General features: G+C 45.5%; 1 pseudogene across 1 annotated transcript; it reads right to left on the reverse strand.

The window, feature by feature from the left end:
• Positions 1-1,920: 1,920 nt before the first annotated feature.
• LOC309567500 (peptidyl-prolyl cis-trans isomerase-like) lies at positions 1,921-14,198 on the reverse strand (annotated as a pseudogene). Its single transcript has 2 exons — positions 14,147-14,198; positions 1,921-2,634 (listed from the first exon to the last, which is right to left on the reverse strand). The product of its transcript is annotated as a peptidyl-prolyl cis-trans isomerase-like (transcript).
• Positions 14,199-14,423: the final 225 nt, after the last annotated feature.

Raw genomic sequence — 14,423 nt, forward strand, 5'->3', positions numbered from 1 at the left:
TACCCCCCAAAGATTGTGTTCACTGCACCCCAAAAAGATTGTGTTCACTGTACCCCCCAAAGATTGTGTTCACTGCACCCCACAAAGATTCTGTTCACTGTACCCCACAAAGATTGTGTTCACTGCACCCCAAAAAGATTGTGTTCACTGTACCCCCCCAAAGATTGTGTTCACTGCACCCCACAAAGATTCTGTTCACTGCACCCCACAAAGGATTTTGTTCACTGCACCCCAAAAAGATTGTGTTCACTGCACCCCAAAAAGGATTTTGATCACTGCACCCCAAAAAGGATGTTGTTCACTGCACCCCAAAAATGATTTTGTTCACTCCACCCCAAAAAGATTGTGTTCACTGCACCCCACAAAGATTGTGTTCACTGCACCCCAAAAAGATTGTGTTCACTGTACCCCCCAAAGATTGTGTTCACTGCACCCCACAAAGATTCTGTTCACTGTACCCCACAAAGATTGTGTTCACTGCACCCCAAAAAGATTGTGTTCACTGCACCCCAAAAAGGATGTTGTTCACTGCACCCCAAAAAGGATGTTGTTCACTCCACCCCAAAAAGATTGTGTTCACTGCACCCCACAAAGATTGTGTTCACTGCACCCCAAAAAGATTGTGTTCACTGCACCCCAAAAATGATTTTGTTCACTGCACCCCAAAAAGGATTTTGTTCACTGCACCCCAAAAAGGATGTTGTTCACTCCACCCCAAAAAGATTGTGTTCACTGCACCCCAAAAAGATTGTGTTCACTGCACCCCACAAAGGATTTTGTTCACTGCACCCCAAAAAGATTGTGTTCACTGCACCCCAAAAAGGATGTTGTTCACTGCACCCCAAAAAGGATTTTGTTCACTGCACCCCAAAAAGATTGTGTTCACTGCACCCCACAAAGGATTTTGTTCACTGCACCCCACAAAGATTGTGTTCACTGCACACCAAAAAGGATTGTGTTCACTGCACCCCAAAAAGATTTTGTTCACTGCACCCCAAAAAGATTGTGTTCACTGCAGCCCAAAAAGATTGTGTTCACTGCAGCCCAAAAAGATTGTGTTCACTGCAGCCCAAAAAGATTGTGTTCACTGCAGCCCAAAAAGATTGTGTTCACTGCAGCTCACACACAGAAAAATGGATGTGGATCACTGACACCTGCCTATCTCCAATCCCACACCACACAGCAATATCGATTGTAGTTTGTAGAACACAGTTTCCCTAAAATTCAGCAGACTCTGTCCCTAACAGGATTGAGAAGAGATCGTAGATCAGGATTGAGTGCAGATTCACCCCACCCCCCACACAGCAATATCGATTGTAGTTTGTAGAAGACACTGACCCTATAATTCAGCAGACTCTATCCCTAAAATGCCTACAACTCGCCCTGCCTAAACACTCCGACCTGTCCCTCAATTCTATCCGGACACAAATGGTTTTTTCCTGCCTATCTTTCCCTAATCAGCAGCCAGCACATTGATGTGTGCTCTGTCCCTTAGCTAAGCAGCAGAATGACGCTGCTGCGGCGGCTGCCTCGAACTTATAAAGACTTGGTCACATGCTTCAGACGGCCAATCACAGCTACTAAGACATTTGCAGGCATGGCTGGGATGGCTTAAGGCACACCAGTTAAACGATTGTTGATTGGCTGTTGAAAGCCCGCCATGAAAAGAGCGCCAAAGCATGCAAAACCCGGAAATAAAACGACCGAACACGGATTTTTACCCGAACATACAGTAAAGTGTCCGTGTCCGTGTTCGGGTAAAAAAATCCAATTATTCGGTACGAACACGAATAATACAGTCCGTGTTCGCTCAACACTACTCATAATTAATTGGGGGGGGGGGCACATAGTGGGGCACAGACTAATTTTGGAGGGGCCATGGCCCCCTCTGGCCCCACCCTAGTGATGCCACTGGTTCTGCAAGGAACAGAACATGTGGGAAAAAAAATGAAACAAAACAAGGATGATTGCAAGATGAGATTAAACTCCAGAGACAGTCCAGGACTGAAGAATTTCCGAAAAGGAATGCTTGTGATGTTAAGACTAGGATGACGATGCAAGTTCCTTTATATCTGGCCACAGTCAGCAATCACAAGGTTCTTACTGGTCTTCCCTGACTGAGAACCATAGCTTTCCATCTTTCTCACAACATCCATGACATCCACAACTGAACCAAACACAACATCCTTTCCGTTAAGCCAACTGGTTGCGGCAGTACAGATGAAGAACTGGGAACCATTTGTGTTAGGGCTAGCATTGGTCATAGACAGAATTCCTGCTCCAGTGCGCTTCAGAGTAAAGTTCTCATCGGCAAACTTGTTTCCATAGATAGATTTCCCACCAGTTCCATTGTGACAGGTAAAGTCTCTACCCTGGCACATAAAGTCTGTGGAAGCCAGAGCCTTTGTAACCAAATCCTGGTTGTCCAGTCAGTGCACAACTGAAAAAAGATGTCACGCCGGGTCTTTGGACGAACATCAAATCTCAGCTCAATAACGATGCGGCCAAGAGGGGTGGTGTCGGCTGTGACTTCAAAGATAACCCTCTTTTTTGCAATGGTAAGGAACCGCCGAACGAGCTGCACAGCGAAATGAATGTTTCTGAGGTCACCACTGCTTTCGGCGAGTGAAAAACCTAAAAAAGGTGAAGCACTGCTCTTTACACTGGTCCCTCAGACAATCTGACTCAGCCTTGGCTACAGTACCCTATTGCCAGGGTTGGCCCAAGACATTGTGCTGCTCGAGTCCAAGAATAAAATCCTGCTCCCCCCCCCCCCCCAAAAAAAAAAACGCCAAAAGGACCACACATCCATTTTTTTATATAAAGATAAAATGTAGAAAATATTATATATACGGTTATCTTCTTCCATAAATCACCACCGGTCCACCAAACACCCGCTGTCTGTCCTCAATCCTCCTGTCACTCCTGTGTCTGCCGCGCCCACCGCCCTAGGAGATCCAGCCTGCCCTGCATCAGATGGAGTGCGCTGATGTCTGACGTCATTGCGCATACCCACATCACAGCTGAAGGGTTGCTAATTACCTCCATCCTATGAAGCAAGAGGTGGGGATAAGGGAAAAGGGCACTTCTCCTTGTTAGAGATATTTCACCCCCCCCCCCCCCACACAGAAGTGGGTGGGGAAACAAGATGTCCGCTTCTTCTTGGGAGACATCCCACTGGCCCACAGAGATCCCCCGGCTTGGCGGCGTCCGGTGCCACCGCGCATGCTCCTGCGTGACGACGTCAGACGCCACTGACTTGCCGTCACACAAGAATGCGGCTCCGCATCCCTTCCGGCGAGGGGTGACACGCAAGCCGGAGGTATAAGAGAGGAGGTTTAAGAGAGATACATGGGAGCCAGAAATCTTGCTGATTGATAGGGGTATAAATACTTATTTCACTCATTAAAATGCAGATCAATTTATAACTTTTTTAAAATGCTTTGTTTTGGATATTTTTGTTGTTATTCGGTCTCTCACTGGTAAAATAAACCCACCAATAAAATTATAGACTGATCATTTCTTTGTCAGTGGGCAAACCTACAAAATCAGCAGGGGATCAAATACTTTTTTCCCCCACTGTACATATTGACCCAAACTGATAATGAAAATTAGATTTTTTTCAATTTCTTTACTGGATGTGTCTTATAGCAGAAAGTAATTTTTTTGTTTATAGCGCAAAAAGAGGTGATCAAATACCACCAAAAGAAAGCTCTAGTTTTGGGGGAAAAAAAGACATCAATTTTGTTTGGGTACAGCATCTCACAACTGCTCAATTGTCAGTTAAACCGACGCAATGCCATATCGCAAAAAATGGGCTGGTCATGAAGGGGGGTAAATCTTCCCGAGAGCAAGTGGTTAATTGAAGAAGCTACTCCAGATGACGTCAGTGTGACGAAACGCGTCGAGAGCGTGACCACATCACTTCCGTCTAACGATCCTGAGGCTCGGAACGCACATCCGGCGGTTGGCACGCACGCTACTCCCAGGTGTGCACCGCGAGAGAGGAGGTTGCGGCTCCTATGCCAGACGGACGTACTACAGGTTCTTAGTTTATGTGAGTACATGTCTTTTTTATTGGAATAATGAATTTTTAACAATATTACACTATCGGAGGCTCCTTTTCCCTTTTTCCATACCCGGGGACTGTACTGGACGTTTTCCTTACTGAGCTGATACCATATATCCTATGACGGAGTGAGACTGAGCACAGGGAGGAAGTGCATTAGAAGGGACCAGGTTGCCGGTGTATGGGAGCGATCCCCAATATCGACCCGCTATTTACCCCTGCAGGGGTACGGGAATCTGGTAAGCGCAAGACCCCAGGATTAGGGGAGCACCTTACCTTCCGCCCACTCACTGCACTCCGGGCATAGAGAAAAGAGCACCCTAACCATTTTATATGGACTATATAATTATAGGACTTTTTGGATTCATTCATCAGCTTTGATTGAATGATATTTGGACTGATCTGTTGTGGCGTTCGATAGTGATATCTACCTCTTTTGCTGAATTTGCACAGTTCTTTCTCTCTCACATTTGCACTGTTGTACCTATTTATTGGCAGCTATATTTATTATCTATATTTATTTATATTTATTGCTTGCGATTGAATTCTCATTTTATACTCATTACTGGTATTGTACAGAGTATATATATTCATCTATTTTAAATAAGTTCCACTCCTACAATATCACACACTTGTAAATTGCTTATTGATAAGGTAGATTTTATTGCTACCTGTATTCACTATTGCACATTAATTTTGGTATTCACATACTTTATTATTTGCACGCACCTGGATACTCAATTCATTTTGTGTATCCAATTTGGAAGAGCCCACTCTTGGCTTTCATACACATACCAGTGATAGTAGATATATCCATTTAGGCTTGTACCTAGCCACTAACCATACAGGTTTATTGTCGAATGTGCACATATCTATTGATTCCACACACATTGTGTAACACACTGATCATTTATTGCACCAAATCTGCACACGTTCACTTTGGGTCTGCACATATTTATTTATTTATATATTCATTTTATACTAACACGCAGATTGGTACTTGTATTTTTAGTGTTTGCACTTTATATACACCATAACATTTTTTACTGTTTATCTTTTATATTTATCACATTACATGGATATACACAGATTTTAATCCAATTATCACGCATATTTATATTGGATACATATACACACTCCATACCAATTACCAGGGACATATTTTTAGGAGTGACGTAATAAGATTTAAACAATCTGATTTCCCGAACACCCCATTAGGTAGCGCCAATCACTTCCTCATTCTATCCATGAAGTTGGAAGCAGATTGGTTACTATGCAAAGCTGCACCAGATTCTGAGTGTTAGCAAAATTCCCCTATATGTTCTCTTTTGGTCAAGTAATGGCCAAGTGTGCGCACTCTCAGTAACAGATGGAGATCATCTACAAAGTACCAGAAAGGGGTAAAACGACAGAAGAGCACTGGTCTACAGACCACAGAGATGTGACTGGTGGGTGGGAATGGCTGTAGTTAAAGCTCATTTCCATAAAACCAAAGATGCATATCACCTTAACAAACAAACCAAGGTAGATATCCACAAGCAGCGCTAAAGTGACTAATGTATATGGTCACTGAAATAATGTAACTCAGTCCATCGAATGTCCATTGGGTGTCAAATGAAACATTAGATCAACCTAAATGTCCCCATAGGATCCAAAGGTGGGATGGTCACCCGTGCTGGAAATGGAAAAATGAATCCCTTTACCTCACCGAGTGCACCTCTCCCTAAGGAATCTCACTTACCAGATACTGGCAAGAAAAGGGCCCAAATGGTTAATCCCAACGGCTCATCCAGACTGACCTCATCACAATCTCCACTTGAAACCAAGCAAGAAATCCTGTTCCGTGTTGTTGATCTCATTCAAGGATCATGCATAGGGAGAAAGTATAGAAGGCACATAGAGCAGTATCGCCGGGACAAAAAGCTCATTTCCAGCCGAGGTCTCCCCATTAAACATCAAGCTCATCTCCTTATAACTAATTTCCACTGAGTGGTTCGGTACGGTACGCAATTTATGCCGTTTCCATTGTCAAAAGTTGTGAATGGTACCCTAATTCCGAACCGTACCACTTTTTTGGGACACTTTCGTTGGGGTACCAAGCACATTAGTATCGTACCAACAGAGTGGAGCTACACTGTTGAGGTATTGTTGAGCTGAGGAACTGTTGGCGGTGGAAACGCAAGCCTGATCAAGGTGTACCGTTCTGAACCGTACTGAACTGTACCGAACCAAACCGTACCGCTCAGTGGAAACGAGGCAAAATTCCCCTATTAAAAATTCCCCTATTAAAAAAAAACAAAAATTAAACTAACATCTCGCATGCTTACCTTAATCCAAAATGATCATTAATCACCTGGTCCCAAGTCTTTACTGCAGAGTGGAAGGGTCTGTCTTTGGGTGGCCATGTCGCTGCCTAATGACTTGGACACTTCCCATTGGGTCCATCAATGGGTCTTCACAAGGAGGGGCAATATCACTGCCAACTGTTTCTCACTCCTGTAAAATATGTCCCAGAGGGTCAATATAATTCCTGTTTTTGATAAGTAAAATGGGTGTTTTGAAATTTTTTTTTTTAACCACTTGCCGACCGCCGCAAGTACATATACTGCGGATGTCAGCCCCCCTTGGGCAAAGTGACGTACCGGTACGTCACTCGCCCGCGAGCCAATAGGGGGCGAGCACGCGCCGCCGGAGGTGCGCTCCCGCCCCCGCTCGTTCACTGGGATCCCCGCGCGAGTGATCGGCGGCTCCGATGGGCGCCGTTCACTCGCGATCTCCCGCCGGAGAGGGAGAAAGGCAGGCGGCTGATGTAAACAAAGCCGCCTGTCATTCTCCCTGGTGTAAGTGCAGAGATCATACGATCCTGCTATGTAGGATCGTATGTCTCTGTGGTTACATCAAAAGCCACGCCCCTTGACAGTTAGAATCACGCCCCTAGGGACACACTTAACCCCTTGATCACTAATAAAGTTAACCCCTTCCCTGCCAGTGTCCTTTTTACAGTAACAGTGCATATGTATAGCACTGATTACTGTAGTAATGTCACTGGTACCCCCAAAAGTGTCAAAAATGTTAGTCAGGGGTCCGATCTGTCCGCCGCAATGTCGCAGTCCCGCAAAAAAAATCGCAGATCGCCGCCATTACTCAAAAAAACAATAAAAATTCCCTTAGTTAGTAAACGCAATGACTTTTGCGCAAACCAATCAAAATACGCTTATTGCGATTTTTTTTACCAAAAATATGTAGCAGAAAACAAATTGGCCTAAAATGTTAAAACATTTTGATTTTTCATTTTTTTGGGGAAATTTCATATAAAAAATGTGAAAAATATTGTTATTTTTTCAAAATTGACGCTCTTTTTTTGTTTATAGCGCAAAAAAAAAAGATCGCACAGGTGATCAAATACCACCAAAAGAAAGCCCTGTTTGTGGGAAAAAAAGGACGTCAATTGTGTTTGGGTACAGCGTCGCACGACCACGCAATTGTCCGTTAAAGTCAGGCAGTGCCGAATCGCAAAATAGGCCCTGGTCTTTGAGCAGCCAAATCCTCCGGGGCTTAAGTGGTTAAATGTTGAATAGGTGTTAAGCCTCGTACACACGCAACGAATTTCCGCCGACGAGTCGTCCATCTTTTGTCCAGAGTGGTGTCTGTTGGTTGGAATGTGCTCTAGACTGCACACGAATTTTCCCGTACGACAGAATTCTACTTCAGAAGCGATGTCATGTGTTGGATTGCTTTCTTTGTGTTTTCTTTCGTCTCTGAGCGTGCCCAGTCTTGCTCATAAGATTTTTCTCCATCGAAATCGGTACTAATAAGACGAAAATCGGACCTGTTTTGATGGTCGACAAAAATTATATAGCCTGCACACCAGGATTTTTTTGGCCGAAAAGTCGAAGTCGGTTGTCGGAAGCACCATACTAACAAGCCGAAAATCGTCAGATCGGTCGTCGGACGAAAATTCCCGGCCAAATTTCTTCTTGTGTGTACGAGCAGTGCTGTATTTTGGCCTAGGCCAACAAGGCCCAGGCCTAGGGCGGCACTTTGCAGGGGGGGCGTCAAAAAATCCCCCCTCCACCTTAGACTCTATTTGCCACTAGTTGCTAGGGCTGCCTCTCTCAACCCCTCTCTCTCTCTCTCTCACACCCTCTCTCTCTCAGCCGCCCTCTTTATCTCTCTCTCTCATCCCCCTCTCTCTCTCACCCCTTCTCGCGCTCTCTCTCACCCCCCTCTCTCCCTCACATCCCCCTCTCTCTCATCCCCCTCTCTCTCGCTCACCCCCTCTCTCACCCCCCCTCTCTGTCTCTAATCCCCTCTCTCACCCCCCTTTCTCAACCCCCTCTCTCTTTCTCATCCCCCTCTCTCTCTCATCCACCCTCTCTCTCTCATCCCCCCTCTCTCTCTCTCACCCCCCTCTCTCTCCCACCCACCCTCTCTCCCTCACATCCCCCTCTCTCTCATCCCCCTCTCTCTCGCTCACCCCCTCTCTCACCCCCCCTCTCTGTCTCTAATCCCCTCTCTCACCCCCCATTTCTCAACCCCCTCTCTCTTTCTCATCCCCCTCTCTCTCTCATCCACCCTCTCTCTCTCATCCCCCCTCTCTCTCTCTCACCCCCCCTCTCTCCCTCCCTCACCCACCCCCCTCTCTCTCTCCCACCCCCTCTCACCCCCCCTCTCATGAGATCTCAGGGGTTCATGCTGGGACTTGTAGTCCTTCGATTTTGGAGGGAGTCACATCCATTAAAAAGGAAGGAGTGGGGCACATTTACATAGGAGGGGGAGGGGGGCGCCCAATTTTAGTCTTGCCTAGGGCAGCACAAAACTAAAATACACCACTGTGTACGAGGCTTTAGTCAGAGGGAGTGGGGTGGATTTTAACTGTACCCAGAGATGGGCTTTAGAAATGTGCAAACTAAAAAAAAAACCCCAATAAGTGTCTGTATTGTGGGAAGATCTAATCAAATGAAAACATTGTGAACAGAGAAGTAAGAAAGAAGTTACTAATAATCCTGCATTTATTGCGGAAAATGTTTCTCAAACTTGGAGAAGCGGAGGACCGAACTCCGAGAACCCACCAGTCATTCTTTGTGTTCAACTTTATCTGTTACAATGTTACAGAGGAGAAGTAAATTAGATAGAGATTTCACCTGCAGCCATTTCATCCATCATATTCTAACAGGTGACACTATGGGGATGGAGCCAAAGACAATCTGCAGAACTGCAAAAGAAAAAAAAAAAAGAAGAAAACTCTGTAGTGAACAATATTTGGTCATGAAGTATCCAATAAAAAAGTAATCACTCTGAATAAGAACATAGGGTAGAAGTGTATGTCCTGACTATTCTGTCTGCTCTGCTCTAACAAGATCTATTATTTACTGAAGGTTATTTTTTAACCCTACTGTTGATGTTCTTTTCTTGTGGGGGAGATTCCTTTGTCATTAAAGACAAAATATTGTTATGCAAGCCATTGTGTATTATTTTTTTTTTTTAATTAAAAATCACTCGTCCATTTTGTTGTACAGCTGGTCAGAATGTATGTGGCCATCTGGTAAGCACTATCTATACTTAAAGGAGTTGTAAAGTCAGAAGGTTTTTTTAATCCTAATGCATTCAATGCATTAAGTTTAAAAAAAAAAACCTTTTGCATGCAGTATCCTCCCCAGCACCCCCTAATACTTACCTGAGGGCCCTCTCTGTCCAGCGATGTCCACGAGTGTCTTAGCCATCTCAGATTTTCCCTCCTGACTGGCTGAGACACAGCGTAGCACCATTGGCCAGAATTCAGGGGTCAGTAGTGAGGAGAGTTCAGGGGTCAGAAGTATGTGATGCAGAGTTTGGAGGTCAGTAGTAGGTGAGACAGAGTTTAGGTATCAGTAGTGAACCAGAGTTCAGGGGTCAGTAGTGAACCAGAGTTCAGGGGTCAGTAGTAAGTGAACCAGAGTTCAGGGGTCAGTAATAAGTGAGGTAGAGTTTAGGGGTCAGTAGTGAACCAGAGTTCAGGGGTCAGTAATAAGTGAGGCACAGTTTAGGGGTCAGTAGTGAACCAGAGTTCAGGGTTCAGTAGTGAACCAGAGTTCAGGGGTCAGTAGTGAACCACAGTTTAGGGGTCAGTAGTAAGTGAGGCAGAGTTCAGGGGTCAGTAGTAAGTAAACCAGAGTTCAGGGGTCAGTAGTGAACCAGAGTTCAGGGGTAAGGTAGTAAGTGAACCAGAGTTCAGGGGTCAGTAGTAAGTAAACCAGAGTTCAGGGGTCAGTAATAAGTGAGGTAGAGTTTGGGGGTCAGTAGTAAGTGATGCAGAGGTCAATAGTAAGTGAGGCAGAGTTCAGGGGTCAGTAGTAAGTGAACCAGAGTTCAGGGGTCAGGAGAAATTGAATCAGACTTCAAGGGTCAGTAGTAAGTGAACCAGAGTTCAGGGGTCAGTAGTAAGTAAACCAGAGTTCAGGGGTCAGTAATAAGTGAGGTAGAGTTTGGGGGTCAGTAGTAAGTGATGCAGAGGTCAATAGTAAGTGAGGCAGAGTTCAGGGGTCAGTAGTAAGTGAAACAGAGTTCAGGGGTCAGTAGTAAGTGAAACAGAGTTCAGGGGTCAGTAGTAAGTGAGGCAGAGTTCAGGGGTCAGTAGTAAGTGAACCAGAGTTCAGGGGTCAGTAATAAGTGAGGCCGAGTTTAGGGGTCAGCAGTAAGTGAACCAGAGTTCAGGGGTCAGTAGTAAGTGAACCAGAGTTCAGGGGTCAGTAATAAGTGAGGTAGAGTTTAGGGGTCAGTAGTGAACCAGAGTTCAGGGGTCAGTAATAAGTGAGGCACAGTTTAGGGGTCAGTAGTGAACCAGAGTTCAGGTTTCAGTAGTGAACCAGAGTTCAGGGGTCAGTAGTGAACCACAGTTTAGGGGTCAGTAGTAAGTGAGGCAGAGTTCAGGGGTTAGTAGTAAGTAAACCAGAGTTCAGGGGTCACTAGTGAACCAGAGTTCAGGGATCAGTAGTAAGTGAACCAGAGTTCAGGGGTCAGTAGTAAGTAAACCAGAGTTCAGGGGTCAGTAATAAGTGAGGTAGAGTTTGGGGGTCAGTAGTAAGTGATGCAGAGGTCAATAGTAAGTGAGGCAGAGTTCAGGGGTCAGTAGTAAGTGAACCAGAGTTTAGGGGTCAGTAGTGAGGCAGAGTTCAGGGACCAGTAGTAAGTGAAACAGAGTTCAGGGGTCAGTAGTAAGTGAAACAGAGTTCAGGAGTCAGTAGTAAGTGAAACAGATTTCAGGGGTCAGTAGTAAGTGAACCAGAGTTCAGGGGTCAGTAATAAGTGAGGCCGAGTTCAGGGGTCAGTAGTAAGTGAACCAGAGTTCAGGGGTCAGTAGTAACTGAACCAGAGTTCAGGGGTGAGTAATAAGTGAGGTAGAGTTTAGGGGTCAGTAGTGAACCAGAGTTCAGGGGTCAGTAATAAGTGAGGCACAGTTTAGGGGTCAGTAGTGAACCAGAGTTCAGGGGTCAGTAGTGAACCACAGTTTAGGGGTCAGTAGTAAGTGAGGCAGAGTTCAGGGGTCAGTAGTAAGTAAACCAGAGTTCAGGGGTCAGTAGTAAACCAGAGTTCAGGGGTAAGGTAGTAAGTGAACCAGAGTTCAGGGGTCAGTAGTAAGTAAACCAGAGTTCAGGGGTCAGTAATAAGTGAGGTAGAGTTTGGGGGTCAGTAGTAAGTGATGCAGAGGTCAATAGTAAGTGAGGCAGAGTTCAGGGGTCAGTAGTAAGTGAACCAGAGTTCAGGGGTCAGGAGAAATTGAATCAGAGTTCAAGGGTCAGTAGTAAGTGAACCAGAGTTTAGGGGTCAGTAGTGAGGCAGAGTTCAGGGACCAGTAGTAAGTGAAACAGAGTTCAGGGGTCAGTAGTAAGTGAAACAGAGTTCAGGGGTCAGTAGTAAGTGAAACAGAGTTCAGGGGTCAGTAGTAAGTGAGGCAGAGTTCAGGGGTCAGTAGTAAGTGAACCAGAGTTCAGGGGTCAGTAATAAGTGAGGTAGAGTTTAGGGGTCAGTAGTGAACCAGAGTTCAGGGGTCAGTAATAAGTGAGGCACAGTTTAGGGGTCAATAGTGAACCAGAGTTCAGGGTTCAGTAGTGAACCAGAGTTCAGGGGTCAGTAGTATACCACAGTTTAGGGGTCAGTAGTAAGTGAGGCAGAGTTCAGGGGTCAGTAGTAAGTAAACCAGAGTTCAGGGGTCAGTAGTGAACCAGAGTTCAGGGATCAGTAGTAAGTGAACCAGAGTTCAGGAGTCAGTAGTAAGTGAAACAGAGTTCAGGAGTCAGTAGTAAGTGAAACAGAGTTCAGGGGTCAGTAGTAAGTGAGGCAGAGTTCAGGGGTCAGCAGTATGTGAGGCAGAGTTCATGGGTCAGTAGTATGTGATGCAGAGTTCAGGGGTCAGTAGTAGGTGAGGCAGAGTTCAGGGATCAGTAGTAATTGTACCAAAGTTCAGGGAATGGGTAAACCAGAGTTTAGGGGTCAGCAGTGAAGCAGAGCTCAGGGATCAGTAGTAATTGAACCAGAGTTCAGGGGTCAGTAGTGAGGCAGAGTTCAGGGATCAGTAGTAATTGAACCAGAGTTCATGGAATAAGTAAACCAGAGTTCAGGGAATAAGTAAACCAGAGTTCAGGGGTCAGTAGTAAGTGAGGCAGAGTTCAGGGGTCAGTAGTAAGTGAGGCAGAGTTCAGAGGTCAGTAGTAAGGGAGGCGGAGTTCAGAGGTTAGTAGTAACTGAGGCAGAGTTCAGAGGTCAGTAGTAAGTGAGGCAGAGTTCAGAGGTCAGTAGTAAGTGAGGCGGAGTTCAGAGGTCAGTAGTAATTAAGGCGGAGTTCAGAGGTCAGTAGTAGTGAGGTAGAATTCAGAGGTCAGTAGTAAGTGAGGCAGAGTTCAGAGGTCAGTAGTAAGTGAGGCAGAGTTCAGAGGTCAGTAGTAAGTGAGGCGGAGTTCAGAGGTCAGTAGTAAGTGAGGCGGAGTTCAGAGGTCAGTAGTAATTAAGGCGGAGTTCAGAGGTCATTAGTAGTGAGGTAGAATTCAGAGGTCAGTAGTAGTGAGGCAGAGTTCAGAGGTCAGTAGTATGTGAAGGGGAGTTCAGAGGTCAGTAGTATGTGAAGGGGAGTTCAGAGGTCAGTAGTAAGTGAGGGGGAGTTCAGAGGTCAGTAGTAAGTGAGGGGGAGTTCAGAAGTCAGTAGTAGTGAAGTAGAGTTCAGAGGTCAGTAATAATAAATGATCAGCTTGGCTTTCAGACTAATGCGGTGCAGTTTTCCCAGACCATGTATACAGGGCATTGTATCCCCCGATTTTCATGCGGGTTAGCTGAACTTTGCCATAGACTTCTATTATGTCCTATGGTTATGCTTTCTGTAAGCGCACCAAAACCCTCTTTTAGTTGTTTTCAGAAAGCGCACCAAAACCGAGGGATATAATAGAAGTCTATGGCAAAGTGCAACTAACCCACACGGAAACTGTAGGTACACTGTGCTGCAACCATGAAAACCCTATGGCATCAGTGTGAATGCACCCTCCTGGGGGGAGGGAAGACCAAAAGCATATTTTAAGGGTACAGGAAGGCTTTTGTTTTATTTAACCATTTCCCTTTAAGCCCCTCCCACAGTAAACACAATTTGGCCACACCCACCATTCACCGCGGCCTTGGAGTGCACACCCTAATGCCATAGGTTGTACACACCTATGAGAATTGAAAATTGAAGTAATCTCTCGAGCAGATAGAAAGTAAATCCGGGTCAACGTGACCTCTCAGTAGAAGCAAGATATAGAGGTATAGAGTTAGTATAGATGCAGTATAGGTCTAGGGGTGCTTGATAATGCTTGTATTGATGTAACACAAGAGGTGTAGTTGGCGTCCTTCTCTCAGTAACACCGGGGGTAATTTACTAAAAGTGGAGAGTGCAAAATCTGGTGCAGCTCTGCATGGAAACCAATCAGCTTCCATTTTTTTTGCTGTCAAAGTCGAATTGTATAAGCTGAAGTTAGAAGCTGATTGGCTACCATGCACAGCTGCATTAGCATCTGCAAATCAACCCCACAGTCTCTTCTAGCATTATAAAAACTGGGTCTATATCCCTCTCACCAATCCCAGGGTACAGCTGTAGATGTTCTTGGTGGAATTGGTAGCCGACCATGGTAAGCACTCAGACCTCCTTGTAACAGTGGTCCAGGTGTTTCTAGTGCAACCGATGCTGTGCTGCACCAGGTGTCCTCTACCCCAAATCACAGGATCCAGTTCCCTCAGGCCGGTGTTCTGCCGAAAACGCCAACTCACCAAAGTCTCCAACCACAATACTTCCGGTGACTGTACAGCAGCAGTAATAGCAGTAATTGGAGTTTTGGATGAGTTGCTGTTTTCA

Source organism: Pelophylax lessonae, assembly GCF_965119305.1.
Source record: "Pelophylax lessonae genome assembly, chromosome: 11".
Taxonomy (NCBI): Eukaryota; Metazoa; Chordata; class Amphibia; order Anura; family Ranidae; genus Pelophylax; species Pelophylax lessonae.